Raw genomic sequence first — 12,962 nt, forward strand, 5'->3', positions numbered from 1 at the left:
AAGCATGAGAGCAAACATGTGTATATGAAGCAATCAATCAATCAATCAATAACAAACAGCACACTCTATAGCCAAACAAGGGGGCTCACACAAGAGGGTTTGACTATGAAAGTCCACTGTAATAGGTAAGTGTCGCTCTTAACCTTGCCATTGCGAGGCTAAGGTGAAGCAGATGAAAAGGAGATGAGGGGTGTGCCTCATTGCTTCTATCCCTGATTGGGGAGAGCATATAAGAAAGTGTGGGAGCTCAGAAAGATGGAGCTCTCTCCACATTATTGACTCGATTAGATCTTGGGTATTTATCTCAATGCTTCAACCATGTAATGGGAGCAAAGAGAGGACACACTGAATAGTGGGGGATAGATTGCTTATCCCTACCTTCCACCAATTGCCTCAAATGAGGACTTTTCCTGCTTAGGACAAATTTAAACACACACAGGCATTGCCTCTTAAGGAGGACTTCAGACAGTTTGCCCGGTCAAATAACAGACCGGGTCTCCAGACTACATGAAGAAGAAAGGTTTATACCTCAAAGCAAATGCTAAAAAGCAAAGCAAGCAACTAAAGCAACTAAAGTGTACCTGAAAAAGTCAAACTCATTAGTAAACAAGTCAACAATCAAAATCAAAAGAAAATGAACCAATAGTCAACCACAGAGGGACCAATTGTGCAAGGCACAAAGACTCAAGTATGTGAGTCACACCTACAAAACAAAGGTTAGCATAATATATAATTCAACTCAAACAAATTTGAATGGTCTTTGAGGCATTGGGGCTTAACCTGAAACAATAGCTCAATTGTAAGCTCAAAAGACCACTAGGACTAGCCTAGGGTCAAAGGTGAAAGAAAAAAGTCAAACAGCAAAGGAAAGTCAACCCAATTCATATTCAAACATGTAAGAAGTAATCTCAATTGGATTCAAACTCAAATCATGCATCAATGTCATTTCATACACAAAAGAATGCAAAGCATGGCAATAAGAAGCACAAATAGGTCAACAGCAAGACTTCATTCAAAAGTCAACCCAAACAAACTCAAAAATTATCAAATAAATCACACTCAATCCTAACATCTAGCATGGTAGACATGTCAAATTTCATGGCATTTGGATGAGAGGAAGGCAGTTAATTAAAATCAAGAAGTCAACATAATTTCAAGTAAGCATAATGAAAGCCAACAAACATGGGTCAACTTCAAAAAATCATATCAAATTGAAAACAGAAGAGAAATGAATGAGGTTAACACCAATGCAAAGCTTGAGAAGTCTAGTTATCACATATGAAATTTCATGGTCATACAATATGGTATGAGGATTTCACAAAGGAAATGGCAATGTATAGCACAAAAAGTCAACAAATGTCTAAGCATGGAAGAAAATTCTCAAATAAATTGGAAACAGAACAATTAATTCCCAGAAAATTCATACACAAACTAGACATGTGATAGATGATTCATGCAAAATTTGAGGTCATTTGGATGTAAGGAAGCATGTGAACAAAAATTGTGAAAATGCATATCATTCATGTAACACCAAATGCAACACATAACTTCAAAAATTTGTAACTCACAAACCACAAATGAGAAATGTATAAACTCTACATGGAAACAAAGGTCAATGTGTCTAGTTTCACCGCAAAAAATTTCAAGCTCATTGGATACATCATGACAATTTCACAATTGAAATGGCAAAGGGTGTCAAATATGCATACATGTCAAGAAAATAATTATCAATTAAAATCCAGCCAATGAAAAATTAATTAAAAATCATAATCAAATACTAGACACATTCATGAACATGATGGAAAAATTCTCATGATTTTTGGATGAAAGATGAATGAGAAATTAATTGTTGAAGTTGATGCACAAATTGATGAAACATGAAGCACATAGCATAGCAAGATGGTCAAACGTGGGGTCAACGGTGGCAAACTGGTAAATACCCGCCTCACTAATTGAAGCTGTGCGTTTTGGGGGGAGGGAACGAAATGTTCTCATTGGTCCAAACCCAATGGAACAGTAGCACGGCCAAATGAACTCAAATTTTCTGAGTTTTAGCATAAACCCTAGGGTTTACATACAGCAGGGCATTATCTTCATGTTCATTAACAAATCAAAATCAAACAACAACATGGAAACCAAATGACAACACACTCATGATGCTCATACAACATATAACAAACAGCAACCAAAACATATGAGCTGGATTTCTGGAAAAAGTATAAGGGTTTCAAAACAGCAGCATACATTCATCAATTCAACTTCATGGTTCATCAACATCAAACAAGTTTCGAGCAAAAACACACAATGGCATGGCATAATGAACATCAAGCAACATCAACCAACAACCAAACAAACATTACTCATGGAAATTCTGGACAGGGAAGGTTTAGACAATCAGCAGCATGTATACATTCATCATCATGCAATTCGAATCTTCAAGAAAATTTCCAGAAATTAAAAACACATACATAAAAACGCTCAGCATGGCAAGGTGAATGAGAATCCAACATTAATTTTCAACAAAACATGTTGTGTATCAGGAATCGAGCAAAACATCATATGAGCATCATCCTTCATTTCCAGATTTCTAACAATATACTCAACTATTTTACATGAGACAAAGTTTAAAGCAACCAGCAAACCAAAACCTATTTAACACATGGCATAGTTTGGAGAATGAAGATAATCGAAAACCTACTTGTTTTTGAAGCAAGTTGTAAACAGTGGTCCTTTGAGTGATTCAGGTGCAAACAGATGAAGATAATACTTTGGAGTGTTGAATCCTTGAGGTTGTTTGGCTCAGCAAAGCTTGGAGCTCTTCAAATCTCCTTTCACCATTGTTGAAGCTTGAGGAAAACAGAACAAATAGGGGCTGCACAGGTGTGGTTTGAGGATGCAAAATGCTTCCAAAGATTGTACAAGTAATGAGGGATGCAAGGGTTACTCGAGTTCTTTGATGGTTTGTGCAGAAATCCAAGTCGAGCCAATATGCAAGAAAGAGAGAATGTCTATTTTCTGAACTTGGAGGCTGCTATTCTAGGGTTCATTTGTGACAGAAAAATGCATTTATATTGTCTGTTTAAGGTCTGCTAATGAAGTGGTAATCTTGTTTTGCTTAAATGAAAAGATTTGCATTTTTGCTAAGTTTCAAAAAGTGAACATGGAGGTGCAAAGCCTTGGTCGAATTGGGCCTGAAATCAGCTGCCAATGACTATTGTGTTTGCTGTTTTTGGTCTGCACATGACTTGCTTACTTGTTTTGTTCAAATCAAGCTTTTTGCCAAAATTGCCAATCTTGTACAAATGAAGTGGAGGGTGTAGCATTGCACGGTTTGGGCCTTGAAACAGGCTGTAGACAGACCACATTTTTGCTGTTTTGTGTGTGCTTGTGAAATGTTGTACTTGTTTTACTCTTTTGATTCCAAATTTGCAAAAAATGCCAAGTTTGTATCTTGTGTCAAAATGGTAGTAAAATGGTGGTATGAACATGATTTAGGGCTTGGAGCAAATCACAAATATGATTTAAAACATTTCCCAATTGGCCAAAGTGAGAAAAAGTCAAAGAATCAAAAAGTCAAAGTTTGGTCAAACTTGGTTTTTAAATGAAATAGGTCCAAAAATGCCATTTTGATTGGCAAGGTTTTGATGAATGAAATTTATATTTTTGGAAAGAGGAGGAGAAATGTGGTTTGTAGGAAAAAAACCCCACCAAATTTGGCCTTATGGTTTGAGAGATATGGCTCTTTGAAGTTCAAAAATTGGTGAAAATGATTTGATCATATCTTGACAACCACACATGGGATTTGAGAGTTCTTGGACTTTTTGAAAATGGGAAGACAAGATCTTCAACTTTCATGTTGGGCAAAAATTCATTTGAAGCTTGTATCATGATGTAAGTTTAGGATCAAGAAGTTTCCATTTTTGGCAGTTGAAATTACAGGTCCACTTTCTATTTCTGGAAATTTTCTGTTTGACTTGATTTTCTTCCATGATGAGGTTGGACATGATATATGAGACTTATATAAGCATGAATGAGCTCCTTCAAATCAATTCTATCCATCAAATCCTTGATTAAATCCACAGTTGACCAAGTTTGACTTTTCTAGGGTTTTGGGTGACTGGACCACTTCTGATGAATTCCAAACCCTAATTCCTTGAGAACTTGACTTCAAATGATGTCCCAAGTTGTATGAACTCTTGATTATTGATCATGGTGCCCAAATTCTGCAAGAATGGCCACCATCCACTGCTTTGACTGACTGTTGACTGTCTTTGACCTAATTGCTGATGATTGCTTCAACTGCAAGCAACAAGGTTAGACTGACAATATTTTTGTACTTTTTGGTTAATAAACATATGAAAGCAAAGATATACAAATGCAAAGTATGCTTGGTGATCCAGAATCAACCCACAAGGCAATCTACCCACTAGGAGGGAAACTAGGGCATGCAATGATCCTTGAGGCCATGATATGAATGATATGGGCCATGAGGGATCTTAGGGCCAAAATTGGGGTCTTACACATTGCTTCACGTTTCCCTATTATCAGCTTATGCCTATGTTAGAGGAGTATGCCCATCTCTTGGGAATACCTGTTTCTAATAAGGTTCCTTTTAGTGGATTGGAAGAGATTCCCAAATCTCATATTGTCGCTGAAGCTCTTCACTTGAAGAAGTCTAAGATTAAGGCTCATTGGGTGAAGAAAGGAGGAATTTTTGGGTTAACTTCTGAGTTCCTTATTGGGAAAGCTACTTCCTTTGCTCAAGCCGGTAGTGTGGATGCTTTTGAAGCCATCTTTGTGTTGCTCATCTATGGTTTGGCTTTGTTCCCTAACATTGACAGTTTTGTTGATGTTAACGCCATTAGAATCTTCTTGATTGGGAATGATATACCTACTTTGTTGGGTGATGTGTACTTTTCTTTGAACTTGAGGAATTCTAAAGGTGGTGGGACTATTGTATGTTGTGTTCCTCTTCTGTACAAGTGGTTTATTTCGCACTTGTCTTAGACGCCTGCTTTTGTGTAGAACAAACAATGTCTATGGTGGTATCAGAGACTTATGTCTGTCACTAATGATGATATAGTTTGGTATGACTCTGAATTGAGTAGCTTTAAGATTATTGATAGTTGTGGTGAATTCTCTAATGTTCCTATCATTGGTACACAAGGAGGAATCAACTACAACCATGCTTTGGCTCGTCGTCAACTTGGGTTCCCCTTGGGAGACAAACCCAATAACATTCAATTAGAAGGTCTTTTCTATCAAGAGGGTAAATATTCCCAACTTTTGAAGCAGAAGATGATTCATGCTTGACATAATGTGCATAGGAAAGGTAGATCCGAGCTTGGTTTGTGCAACTGTGTAGCTTTGGAAGCTTACACTATTTGGGTAAAGAAAAGAGCTTTGGAATTGAAGATGCCTTATGCTTGTGAGGGACCTATGTCTATGGTTGTGGTTGAGCCATCAACTCTCCCTAACCAAGATGTAGAGGAGTTGGAAGACGTACTAGCCAAGATGAAGCAAGAGAAGGATATGTGGGAAGAGTGGTTCCATGCTTTGAGCCGAAAGCATGAGGAGTTACAGCTTGAGTCTAAGGACAAAGATGCGCTTATTGAACTTCTTGAAGACCGAGCAGTGAAGAGACAGAGAGAACCAAAGGGTCCATCTTCCTCTAGTATGCCTCAACCTTCCGGTGCTTGGAAGAAGATTGTTGATCAGCTTGTCCTTGAGAAGGCTTAGATGAAGACTTCTTTTGAGCCCGAGATCCGGCGCATTCGAAGGAAGTATACGCCTGCAACCAGATCATCTGACACCGTTGTTAGGGGATCCTTAGGATGATTAGTTTCCTTTTCTCTTGTATTTGTATTTTGGTTTCTGAAATTGTACTCAGTGTAATCCTTCCAAATTATATAAATAACAGAAATTTGTATAGTCAATCAAATTGTTACAATTGTTATTATTATATAGTTGTAAATAAAATAGTATGTTCCTTGGAAATAAAAGCAATCAAAGCATTGCATTTCATGCATCATTTTCATAACAGGTTTTTCTTTTGCCAGATGTCTTATTGGTTATTCTTCTGTGCTTCAGCCAAGCCGACTCATTGATACAATACTCGTGTCAATCATCCGAGAATCATGGAACACTTGGAACAAGAGAACTAAGAGTTGAAGGACGAGATTTCCCGCTTGACTTCCATGATGGAGTCTGTTCTAGCTGCTCAAAGTCAGTCTTCTCCAATGCCTGCGACTCCTCTTCCTCCTTAGAGGACTGTCATCTCAGAGGTTGCTACCTCAACTGTGCTTGCCACTCAATTTGCTCCAACTATGCCAGTTGGATTCCTGTGGGGAATGCCGCCAAACTTTGTGCCCAAAGGTTTTGCGCCTACTTTTACTTCCATGTCAGCATCTAGCCCTATCATGTATGTGCCACCTCCGGTTATTCACACACTACCTCGTGTTGAGGACACCATCTACCATTCCAAGCCGTCTGAGGGTCCGGATGTTTATGAGAAGATGGATGAGATGAAAGACCAATTCTTTGAGTTGCGAAAGGAGTTGAAGACGTTGAGGGGAGAAGATTTATTCGGTAAGAGTGCTGCGGAACTTTGATTAGTGCCAAACGTCAAGATCCCGATGAAGTTCAAAGTCCCTGACTTTGAAAAGTATAAGGGAAATACATGTCCGCTTAGCCGTCATGTCATGTATGCCAGGAAAATGTCTATGCAAACTGATAATGATCAGTTATTGATTCACTACTTTCAGGACAATCTGACTGGTGCCGCTCTGAGGTGGTGCATGGGATTTGATAGTGCAAGTGTTTTCACATTTAATGATTTGGGTGAAGCCTTTGTGAAGCAGTACAAGTACAACATTGATATGGCGCCAGATAGGGACCAGCTGAGGTCGATGTCTCAGAAGGACAAAGAGACATTCAGAGAGTACGCCCAGAGGTGGAGAAAGCTTGCTGCTCAGATCAACCCTCCGTCGGAAGAAAAAGAGATGACCAAGAGTTTCCTCAAGACCCTAAGTTTATTTTATTACGAACGAATGATTGCCAGTGCCCCCAGTGACTTCACCAAAATGGTAAATATAGGGATGAGATTATAAGAGGGTGTCCGCGAGGGACGTTTGTATAAGGAAGAGGTATCTTCGAGCAATAAGTATGGTAACAGTTTCGCTAGGAAGAAGGAAGGTGAAACCAATAGAGTATCAACAGGGAGGCAGAGGAGGCCTCATGTCAGAAGAAGTCCGCAACCGTGTCAACATCATCACCAGGTTTTATCCATTATTCCAGTATTTTCCAACAATCAATCTATTCCAGTTCAACAACAACAACCACAACAAAGAACAAACAACTACAACAACAACACCAATAATTAACAACAATAGAACTTTGAGAGGAAAAAGGTCTCTTTCGACCCTATTTCTATGTCATATGCTGAGTTATATCCATCTTTGGTTCTCAAGAACCTTCTCTAACCAAGAAATCCGCCACAAATTCCAGAACCACTTCCATGGTGGTATAAGCCTGAACTCCGTTGTGATTTTCATCAAGGAGCTCCCGGCCATGATATTGAGAATTGCTACCCTTTGAAGTATGAGGTCTAAAAGCTAGTAAAGAGTGGGATGGTGTCCTTTGAGGACCGTGCACATAATTTTAAAGTTAACTCATTGCCTGCTCATGGTAATTCCTCTATTAACATGGTAAATGGTTGTCTAGGAAGTTTCTAAGTGTTTGATGTGTGACGTATTTGTCGATCCTTGATTGAGATGCATAAGACCCTATGTACGATTAATGATTGTGACCACGACCATGACAGTTGTGTAATCTGCAGTGTAAACCCCCGTGGGTGCTCAATCGTCAAGAGGGATATCCAAAAGTTAATGGATGAGAATGTAATCCAGATTCAATAGTCGAGGGATATAGATAATGTCAATGTTATAGTACCAGTGTTTAAAACCCCGAAGCGGGTCCCGTCCCATATGCATCCGATAGAGCTGTTCCTTATCAGTATAAGCAACAACGGTGGAGAATGGTCAGGAAGTCCCGTTGCCTACGACTAATTCTGTTGTGAACATTGTTGATATTGCAAAGGTGACTCGTAGTGGTCGTGTGTTTGGTCCTATTTTCCCAAAGGATGTTGAGGATGTTGGTAAGAAGGTTGAAGTGCCTGTAGCAAATCTTGTTAGTGCTCCAAAGTGTCAGTCTGGTGAATCCAGCAGTTTGAAGCCTAACAATGATCATGAGGTGTTTCGTTTGATAAAGAAGAGTGAATTCAATGTGGTGGAGCAGCTTGTCGTACCTCGAAAAATGAGAACACGACTTAGCGAAGCGCAATCGCACGCTCGCAATGATGGACTAAACAGAGTCGCCACCGAACTTTATTTATTCCTAAAAAGGAAAGGGAAAATATCGATAAAACCCAAAACAAAACGACAATGATTATTGGTCGTCGCAACCAAATCAGGGTTCGAGAGTCGATTACGCAAGGGGAAGGTATCAGCATCCCTCACGTCCGTTGTATTCAACGGGAACCGTTTAGTTAGTTTCGTTTTGAATGTTGGCTTATGTTAGTCTGCTCAAGTTATTATGAGGGAAAGAATAATAGGATCAAAAGAAAAGAGAAGATGTATTTGGATTTTTTGCAATAAAGGGGACTAAACCTAAGTTTTTTATTAATGGGCCTAACAAGATTTACAAATCCTGCTCCTACGTATCTCAAAAGAGAAATCAAGACTTACGTAGTTCTGGGTAGAAAAATGTTTGTTTGTTGGTCGACTTTAGCGAAAGCTATATTGTATTAATCGACGAAAACATTGTTTTACCCAAAACAGATGAGGAGTGGATGTATACCACACATCTAATGGATTTACAAATCATCATTCGGAAAAACGTCACTTATCTCGACTCAACAATCATGGCCGAAACATTGTTTTGCATCACCTTAAGACAATATATCTTTCGTTTATGAAAAAGGTTTTTGATTAGTCGCACGACAGCGAGAAAAGAGTTTGATTGGTTGGATTTATTTTGAGTAATGGCGAGAACTTGGATGAGCGAGATATCCATCTCGGATCCTAGTCTCAGGAGTGCACGGTATACACCATGGTCCATTTCCATCTTTATTGAGAAAGTGTTTAATAAAGATTAAGTGTTTTGAATTTGATTGAGAAAGGGGTTTGAAGAAACCGCATTGACAATTTTAGACGATGGCGAGAGATAAGATAGGTAAGGCATCCACCTTGAATTTTAATCTCAGGAGTGCACGGTATACACCGAGTTCCATTTCCATCTTTATTGAAAAAGTGTTAAGGTAGGAATCAAGTATTTTTTGAGTTTGAAAGACGAATATTTAACAACGAGACATAAGCCTCGAGATCAATAATTCAGGGTTTCACCGGAATGCTAGATTCCAATGGTCCTTTTTCATTCGAATTATTTAAGAAAATTATTTAATGGACAACGAACACTTGATAAGAATCAATTGTTCAAAGAGTTACGCCAGAATGTTTGATCCCAACGGCCCTTATTTTGTCCAAGTTAATTAAAGTGTTTTAGGGACGAAAGAAAAGAAAGAATGGTTAACCCAAAACGCGTGGCTCGGAATCAATCATTCGAGAGTTCCCACTAGAATGCTAGATTCCAATGGGAGGAAATGAAATTAAATATTGAAACTATGGAAAGTTAGTGCAATTTAAATCGAAAATTTAGTGAATTTGAATGTGATTATTTACATGTGTAAAGGTATGAACATAGATACCAATAACCTAATTAAATTAACTAACACATGGAAATCAATTAACCGTACAAAATCCCATATCAAAAAAGTCAATAATTAAGAAAATCTAAAAAAAAAAAACTAAATATTTAAAATCTAAACAACTAACTAACAATTAAATTAAATTAATCAAATAAAAATATAAAAGTAAAATAAATAGTAAGAAGTTATAAAAAATTTAAATGAAATAGTAAGCCTAAAAAAACAAATGGAGATATGTTATTCCCAAGTATCGAACCCATCCCACTAAAGAAAGTGAAATTGCTTCCTCTTCACTCAGCCACTTATGGTCATTTATTTCCTTAACACCAACTTAAATATATGAACAAGAATATATTAAAAAAAATTAAAAAATAAAGAAAATACCAAAACGAGATGGGTTGCTGGGTTATTTTAGGGTAAAAACCAACCTAAGCAAAAGGCCCTAAACGGCATGGGCCTGGGTCGGTGAAGACCCACTTCCAAACTGACCCAAATGGCCAAATCTGTGGTGAGCCTCTTCCTATTCTGCAAGAAGACGCGTGGGAAACAGAGTCCCAACGGTCTCATGGGGAAGATGGAGAGCCATTAATGCTCTTGGGGAAACGAAGAACAGTAGAACATGGGGCAGTGGGAAAGACATCAGTTACTTTTGGCCTTCAAAGTTTGTTTTGGAAACAAACACACGGTTGAAATACGAAGTAATTTGCTTCGCCTCTTCTTCTCTCACCTCAGCTTACAACTACCCTCAGCATGAAGCATAATTAAACTATACTACCATTAACCAAACCTAGGTATTGAATCGAAACCGAAATGCAGAAAATAAAACAAATTCCAAAACCTAATGTTTACGCGTTTGATCATGGAACGACGAAAAGGAGAAAAATTTACCAGATCGGAATGTCTCGGAGGTGAACGAACAGGTACGTGACCCCCTCTCTGCTTTCTTTTTCAAAATTTTAGGGTTTTCTCCTTCGCCGCTATCACTTTTTCTCTAGGGTTTTTGTCGCCTCTACCTCACCTCCTCCTCTTTTCTACAGTATCCGCCCCCTTTTATACCCAATCCGTTAGGGTTTCCGAGCTGGCTATGGAGATCAAAAAGGGAACGCTCTTGGAAGTGCTTTAAGGTGCTCAGTTTTGTCTGTCTCGCTTGGTACTTAATCTGGAAAAGGTAATACAATTCATGCACTTTCTTTCCTTGAATTCGTCTTAATCCTTTTTGGGGTTGTTTGTAGAATCTTAACGCCTCACTAAATTAATTCATTTTTACTGCAGTGAAATTTGGCGGAAGCTAAAACTTCAGTTATTGCAAAGCTCTTCGATCATGAACACGGTATCCACGTTTTCCATTTTCTTTAATTATGCAGGGTAGCTTCGGTTTTCACATGGCCTTGGTTGTGCGATTTGGTCGGAGGCGAAATGCTGCAGGATTGGTGTTTAAGCTTTCTTGGTCCTTTCAGTATTTTATCAGATATAACAATTGACTGGACAGGTTCGTCATCCTAAAGTCTTACTGGATTGCACTTCTTTATTATCATCGCTCTTGACAGGAAGGTTCTAACCCTTGAGGAATAATGTGACAGGTCCAAGACTATTGACATTTTCATCATCAAAACCGTTGGAATCTCTTGTTTTGGATCGAATATGCAAACGATATTGGAGATTTATTACTTCTGCTTCTCAAAGCGATCCAGGTCGTGGCAGGATTTGTGTGGAATTTCAAGACGGCTGGTGCGAATTTTATTTCGCTTGCTTGGAGACGAAACATGCCGGTTTGAGGTCTGCTGCGTGACTTGATGACAAATTGGTCCAGGGACATCCAAGGCATAAGGTATAATACTTGAGGGTTCATCATCCTATATTGGAATGACAGTGTCATTAACACCGATCGGAAGAAGTATCCTTGCATCACCTTGGAGTCCCAGCTTCCCGTATGACTGCTTCCACAAGTTCCGAGGTTCTGCGGTGTAAGTGTAGGTGTTATTAAAAAAAACAACTTGTTTATTGTTTTTTTTGTTTTGCAAAATCAGGAAAACCATTTGAAATATTCAAACATCTGCTTCCAGCCTGTGAACTGCTGCTATCAGTAACACCAACATTCAAAGTGTTTTGTTTTTTTTCTTATTACTGATAAAATGACTCTACTTAATTTCAGCTTGGATCAAAACCATGTATCACGAGAGAGACTTGATCTGTTGCACCTAAGCTTCCATCTTTCCTTTCTTCGAGCTCCCTTCTTCAATCAACGACGTTGGTCAACTCAGTGACATGCTTTGCAACAGAAACACAGAATACTGCAGCACAACCAACCACAATAATTGACAGAAATCGGTCATGCAACGTAAAATCCATCCAGCAAGGAGATTACACCAAATAAAATTCAAAAGGAGATGCCCCTAGACTCCTTGGTCTGGTATCCCTGTCCATTTATTGAACGCAAAGCACTTCCAAAGGTATGCACATACACTTTTCATGGACACTAGTTTTCTTGTTTATAGTTTATGAATTTAGCCACAACATCTGAGAGAAAGGGTCATCTGTCTTTCTCCTATTGATATATGCTCATCTAATGTAACACTGTACTAACATTTAAAGGCATTTGAGTTGACCTCTCCAATGTTAGTCTAAAACGACTACCATGAGACCAATATTAAGAGTAACTCCAATCATAATACTCATAATATGTCAAAAACTGATTTCATGTTGGATATGTTACACTTTGACTCTTATATGTGCAGATAAAGTACTCAATATAATCTTAATATTTTGAGTTCTCAACTTCCCTGGATCGTCCGAGACAAAATTTTGTATTTCAATCCAGCTGCAGCCAGGTAGCTTTCCAGCCCTTCTCTCCCTCATTCATCCTCTAAAGCATCATCGAAATCATCATCATTTTTGGAAAATGCTGGTTGATCATTGCTACTGCTATTTTTTCTTTAGGATTTTCTTTGATTGTGATTTTCGAAAATGTTTAAACCATGCTTAATTTGAATATTTGGTTGTACAGGTTTTACCACATTTGCATTGGAACCTTGACTCAAGATTGCCACAGCAGGTTGTGCCATGGGAGTCGCTGGTGAAAAACTGAGCTTGCAATTGACTCCACTGATTGATGACACCAAACTTGATTTTTTTAGAGAAATACATTGGAGCAACAACAGCAGCAGGAAGAATTTGAATGACATAGCGATAATCAATGGTG

The sequence above is a fragment of the Lathyrus oleraceus genome, chromosome 1, assembly GCF_024323335.1.
Source record: "Lathyrus oleraceus cultivar Zhongwan6 chromosome 1, CAAS_Psat_ZW6_1.0, whole genome shotgun sequence".
Classification (NCBI taxonomy): domain Eukaryota; kingdom Viridiplantae; phylum Streptophyta; class Magnoliopsida; order Fabales; family Fabaceae; genus Lathyrus; species Lathyrus oleraceus.